Here is a 6,320-nt window from a genome sequence, read left to right as displayed (position 1 = left end):
CCCATTGAAAACCTGGAATGGGCTAGTGTGTTCACAGAAATGTTCTGTCTACATTATTCCTACCGATTTCTTTATTATTTAAATAATAGCATTGGTAAAAACAATAACAAAATGTAACTACAGTTTTTTGTATATTTACTGTGTGACAAATACTGTGCTTTTTTTGTGAGGAAACACCCCCACCCCCACCCCGTAATCACTCAACAGGTAAGTTAACGAACAGAACTTTGATATGACAGAACAGGACCAAAAGAAGTAAAGACTAATTTATCATGAAGATAGAAACCACAATAGACAATAAAGGAGAGTTCATATGCTACATTCTAAAAATATTGGTCTTGATGTTGTACACATTCTTCTGAGAATTCTTCTGGCTCTGGGAACCTGGACATTGCTAAGCCTGCCCATAACTTAGCTGCATGCCACAGGCAGACACGGCTCCCAAGGTGCGACGTCCACTTCAGGAACAAAGTATTCTCTGTTGACTGTCATTGCAGGCAGACGAGAAGGTAAGGGTTAAAGACGGTGTCAGGTGTCAGGGTTTTTAGCCCCCGTCTCCTCCCGACCAGCGGGAGAAGTGGGAAAAGCACACTCTGACCAAGACAAGCCAAGAAAGGTAAAGGTCGACTGGCTGCCCACCCCAGCCCTCCCTCCCGGGAGGACAATCAGAGGTGCCAGGGAGAACCGTCAAAGCAGGATCTCATTTAATGAGGAAGCGCACACGGCTTATATACTGCACAGGAGCCAATCAGAATGAAGGTCAGAGGGTGGAGCCAGTTCACGTGTACACCACCCCATAGTCTGTAAGGGAAGGCACAAGCCGTCCACGAGGGCGGAAGAGTCTGGACCTATCCTGAGGTGGTCTGCCTCCTCCATCACCGCCAACAGCACTGCCCCCTGGCTGATCGCCAGGAACCGTCCCAACCACATGTGCAGCCTCAAGACCAGGAAGCAGGCAGCCACGCCCTACAGTCGGGATGCCATCTGTCACCATGACAGACTTGAAAAGGAGGAGGATGGAGGCCTGAAGCCGACTTTTCTTGTCACGTCACGGTCCTGGTAAGTTCCAGTGCTTATTTTGCACTTGGGTAGGCACTTGTGCTTGCAGGGTGGCTTGGCTACACAGCAGGGTGATTCTGCTGACAAGGCAGGGGGAGGCACCGCACAAGGCCCTGGGCACCTTGGTGGAGGGCAGGGCTCTGGGCACTTGATGGACACCCAGGAGATGGCTCACAGAGCTGCTTGACATCTACGTCACCATGACCAAACTACCCGACAAGAACACTTAGAGGAGGAAAGATTTATTTTGCTCACAATTTTTAGTTCATGATTGGCTGGCTCCAAGCAGAACCATCATGGTGAAAGGGCATGGTAGAAAAGAAGCAGGAAGAAAGAGGGAGAGCGAGGGATGGGACAGGGTAAAGACAAGCCCTTCCCATGCACATCCCCAGTGATCTTCTTCCACTATATCCCACCTCACTGCAGTTCATTCAGCTCTCAATGGATTAATCCATAAGTGAATCAATCCATTAAGTGGATTAATCCAATGATAAGGTCAGAGTCTTTATGATCCTATCATTGCCTAAAAGCCCCACTTCTGAACCTCATTGCATTGAGAAACTCACTTTCAACACAAGCTCCTGCAGCAACATTTCAGACTCAAACCGTAACAGCTTCTCTCCTGGATCCAAGAGAATCTGGGGGAGTGGGACAGCAGGTGATAGTGTCTCCGAGAGCAGCACTACAGGTGGCAAAACAAACCAACGTCATTTGGGTGAGCTGAACAAATACCCCTTCAGTCTCCAAGAATCTGCTTATATCTTGAAACAGTCTAGGATTTTGAGTAGATTTCTGTCTTATAATTCTTTTATTTCAGGACTTTATTCTTTCTTTCAGACACAATCAACATTTACTTAAGAACAACATTTTAAACATTCATTAGTAGTAAAGCAGAAAGTCTTTGCTATAGAACCTCTTCAATATAAAAAAAATGGGCTTTTCTACTCCTATATTCCACTTGAAATAATAATTTTTAACTCAAAGGCAAAGCCACCAGGAACTTTATATTCTGCATGCAATGCAGGATATAACATTATGACCTTCATTTAAAACTTGAATCATGAAAACTAGTAAGTCTAACTAGTGACAAGGGAGATTTCAAAATCAGACCTTAAAAATATGAATAAAAATCATGACTTAAGTCCATTGAGATCTTATCACAAAGAAAAAAAAAGTTGCCTAAGCAATGAATCCTTCCTTTTTCTTCAGCCAATTTCATCTAATTTATGTGACTCAAATTCTAAAACCAGTAGTCACTGTTAAAAAGTAATGTTTTATACTTTAAATCATCTTAGCACTGGATAGAAACATGATTTGAAGAACTTCATTTTTTTTTACCTTTCTTTTATCCCACCACTTTTTAAAATAACAATTCCCTTTTTTGTAAAGCAGCAAAATTTTGGTAAAATGTGAATATTACTGTTAAGGTCTGTAGACAAGTCAAAATAACACGTGGTATTTTGCCAGAGAAACAAGTCTGGATGGTGCCTGGCAAAATGCCAGAGGGAGTGGTTTGAGAAGTAACAAAAGCAAGCCATTAAGTGTGGAGATTCCTTATTGGTTGACTGATGTATCTAGTTTATGCTAATTAAGATAAGCTGTGCAAAATGTATAAATAGCTCTGTTGTCCTACAATAAACGGCTCCTATTCCTGCTGTATCAATCTACAGAAGTTATTCGTCACCCCCCCCCCCCAGGGTTATTATGCTGCAGCCGGACTGCGGCAGATGGTGGCCCGTTACGGGGAGCCCCGGGACACTCGGGGGTAAGTGACGAAAAAAAGCTGCCCGTCCATAGATAGGACAGGAGCAATCTGCTCGTCCCTAGGCAGATAGGGTGAGAGGAAAAATGGCCATTTCGAGAAAATGGAGAAGATTGATGCAGTATGTTTGTGTCTTGTTTTGTCTCAGTGTATTGTATTGTCTTTATGATGAAAATATGGAAGGGGTGAGAAGTAAATTGATAAGGGAAAGAGGCACCCCAATGGAACGAAGAATAATTAGGGAATGTGTTGATAAGAGCCCAGAAACTCTAGTCAGAAAGAAAAAAAGAAAGTTCAGAAGAAAAAAAATTATCAGAAAAAAAAGTTGCAGCAAAAGGCTATTACTAAATACTTTTCGTTACCGGAGGGTGCGTGAATTGGTGCAGCGGCTGCCATGTGCAGGAGCGAATCATGGTGTAGTAAGGAGTTTCCAAGCAGCGGCAGCCGGCTCTTCCCCGGGGAGCGGGACGCCATTGCAAGAGCCCAAATCTAGACCTGACCTGGAGGTACAGTCTCGCAGGCTCTTGCTCCCTGTGCTCAGTAGCAGTTTAAGTCCGGACACTCCCTGGACTCTCCCCGGGCCATCTGGGGCTGCCCAGAATGCTACAGCTGGCAGAAGACGCTACCAGTGTCCCTGATGTTTGGTCATTTTCAATGCCAATAACTAAACTACAATGGTTCTCCCACACCTGGAAGCTAATGAGTAATGAGCACCATTAAGGCTTATTTCAAATGTAAAAAACCTTGAGATAATGTACTAAACTGTTCAGAAGGTTGTTTTCCTAGTAGAATGCTACAAGATTTTCTTTAGCCAGCGTTGCAGAGTTCCTGCCTTCATCCCTGTGCCGGTGAAAACGAAAGAGGAAGAATTTCCAGTGTTCCTGAAAACCGGAGGAGACTTTGGCTGAGAAACGGACGAGACTTCGGATCAAGCTAGCTGCCTGCAGAACTTACCTGGACTGTGATTTAAGCTAGCTGCCTGCAGAACTTATCTGGACTGTGATTCAAGCTAGCTGCCTGCAGAACTTACCTGGACTATGATTTACCTGGACTGTGAGTTAATCTATTGAGACACTGCTTTACTTGGACTGAGACAACAAAGTGTAATGTACAACAAATTGTAACTTGATATCTTTGCTAACAGTGTCATTGCTGGTATAATTTTTCCAAGGGCTTCTTGCATGGAGCCATTAATTGGCTTGGTATTGCTACATTTTGTATCCTCACTTTCTGTTTGTAGCAGGTTATTTATGGTGTTTCTGTAAAAACCACTATGGTCGTTATTTAAATTAAACAAAAGGGGGAATTGTTAAGGTCTGTAGACAAGTCAAAATAACACGTGGTATTTTGCCAGAGAAATGTTAGAGTTCGTAAACAAGTCTGGATGGTGCCTGGCAAAATGCCAGAGGGAGTGGTTTGAGAAGTAACAAAAGCGAGCCATTAAGTGTGGAGATTCCTTATTGGTTGACTGATGTATCTAGTTTATGCTAATTAAGATAAGCTGTGCAAAATGTATAAATAGCTCTGTTGTCCTACAATAAATGGCTTCCATTCCTGCTGTATCAATCTACAGAAGTTATTCGTCACCCCGCGGTTATTATGCTGCAGCCGGACTGCGCCATATTACTGCCAAAATTTGAGCTACTTCCACAGCAAATTCCTTCCCCACCCCCCACATAAGGTCCTGATTGTTCATCTCAGCTAAACACAGAACTAAGCCACAGGCAGTTCTAGGATCAGCTCTAGAAGGACAAAGCCTCACTCCCATCACCTAGGGCTTGCACTCTAAGAGAGACATTTGGAACTGAAATGGAGCAGGAGGTAAACAAAACTTACTACCTCCTTCTCTCCTTCCGTTTAATGATGCCCTTTAAACTTTATTTCCCTTATAGACTTCAGTATTAGGCACCCAGTACCAGTCAAGGTGATTTAATTATACCGTTTCCACAATCCCATTTTCTTCTAAGTATCAGTGATTTAAACATTAGTCCTTTCTCTCTTGAGACAAAGCCCTAACACCATCAGAGTGCTCAAGAAGTCTCCACGAGTCGCACTCACCCAAGTCCCTAAAGATTTATAGCTCAGTGCAGATAAAAAGGCAGCATTATGGTGGAGAGCTCTATAAATAGGAGCCAGGAGACCAGTCATAGAGCAAAGCAGACCAGGATATACATGTATTTCCTAACAAATACCATCTGCCTGGAATTCCAAAGAATGAATTGCCATACTGTGCTAATAGGAAACATGCAAGCCCACGATGACCTTTTTCACCGGGTGGCAGAGCTATGTCATATGGCATGACAAGAATATGAGATGTTCTCTGCCAGACTTATTGGTAGAGGTGCCTGCCCCGGCTCCTTCCCAACTCCATAACCCTTCATGCTCCCTGCAGATAAATCATTCAGTTTTACCTGCTTAGCAGCCAGTTTTGTGCACTGAGATACCAGAGATATGATATGACCAGGGTGGGCAAACCCTATCCTTATCCCAGCTTATAGATAGATGATAGTATGTTAGTCAGCTTTCCATTACTATAACAGATTCCAGAGATAATCAACTTATAAAAAGAAAAGGCTTACTTTGGCTCATGGTTTTAGCCAAAAACTCCTTTGGTTCCATTACTTTGGGCCTATAATGTGACAGACTCATCATTGTGAGATAAGAAATGGGGGAAATAGGGGTGGAGACAGAGCTCCTGCAAATGGCTATGAGCTGGCTTCATACAGAAGCTGCTTCTGGCTTCACCACAGGTGTCCCGTCAGCATTGGACACACCAACAGTCTTCCTAACCACCAGGTGGCCATATACTGAGTCAGTTCCAGCTAGTTCCTCACATAGCTGCATCACCTTTCTGCTCATTAAGACTGAGGACCACGTGTACTCACACAGCCCTTGGCTGTTAATTAGATGCTGATAAAGCTGAGCCGGGTTCCGTGAAGGTACCTCCCAATTCCAGAGAACTTCATCCATATTCAACCTGTTTATGAGCATTAATTCCCTAAGTAACATATACCAAAACCCGCCCGTCTGGGCACCGCTCAGCACTTAAGTCCGCCCACACCCCCCTCAAGCGTGTCTTTCACTTGTGCAATACACCTCTTCCTTTCCACCAAACCTGATGAGTTGCAGTCCTTTGGGTTTCAGTAGTCTGGAGGGTTTAAGTAGAAGTCCCTTCTGCTCCAAGAGACCTCCTTATACCCCTGGTGACAATAGCAGGAGTATGGGGTGAAGCAAAGCCACTCACCTAGTGTCCGGGAAGCAAAAGCAAGCAAGAAGGGGCTGGGTTCTCACTGTCCCCTTTGAGGGCAGGCCCTCAGTGACCTGAAGACTCCCCACAGGTCCCACCACCTCCCAACAGAGCCAGTGTCTGAGGACCAAGTCTTTGACAGATGGGTCTGTGGGGGACAATCTGGATCCAAGTTATAGCAGATAGACAACAGACTGATATAGATAATATGGATACAAATGACATGGAGATATACATTTTCTTCATATTTAA

The sequence above is a fragment of the Ictidomys tridecemlineatus genome, chromosome 11, assembly GCF_052094955.1.
Source record: "Ictidomys tridecemlineatus isolate mIctTri1 chromosome 11, mIctTri1.hap1, whole genome shotgun sequence".
NCBI classification, from domain to species: Eukaryota; Metazoa; Chordata; class Mammalia; order Rodentia; family Sciuridae; genus Ictidomys; species Ictidomys tridecemlineatus.
Note: the sequence above shows the minus strand (reverse complement) of the source record.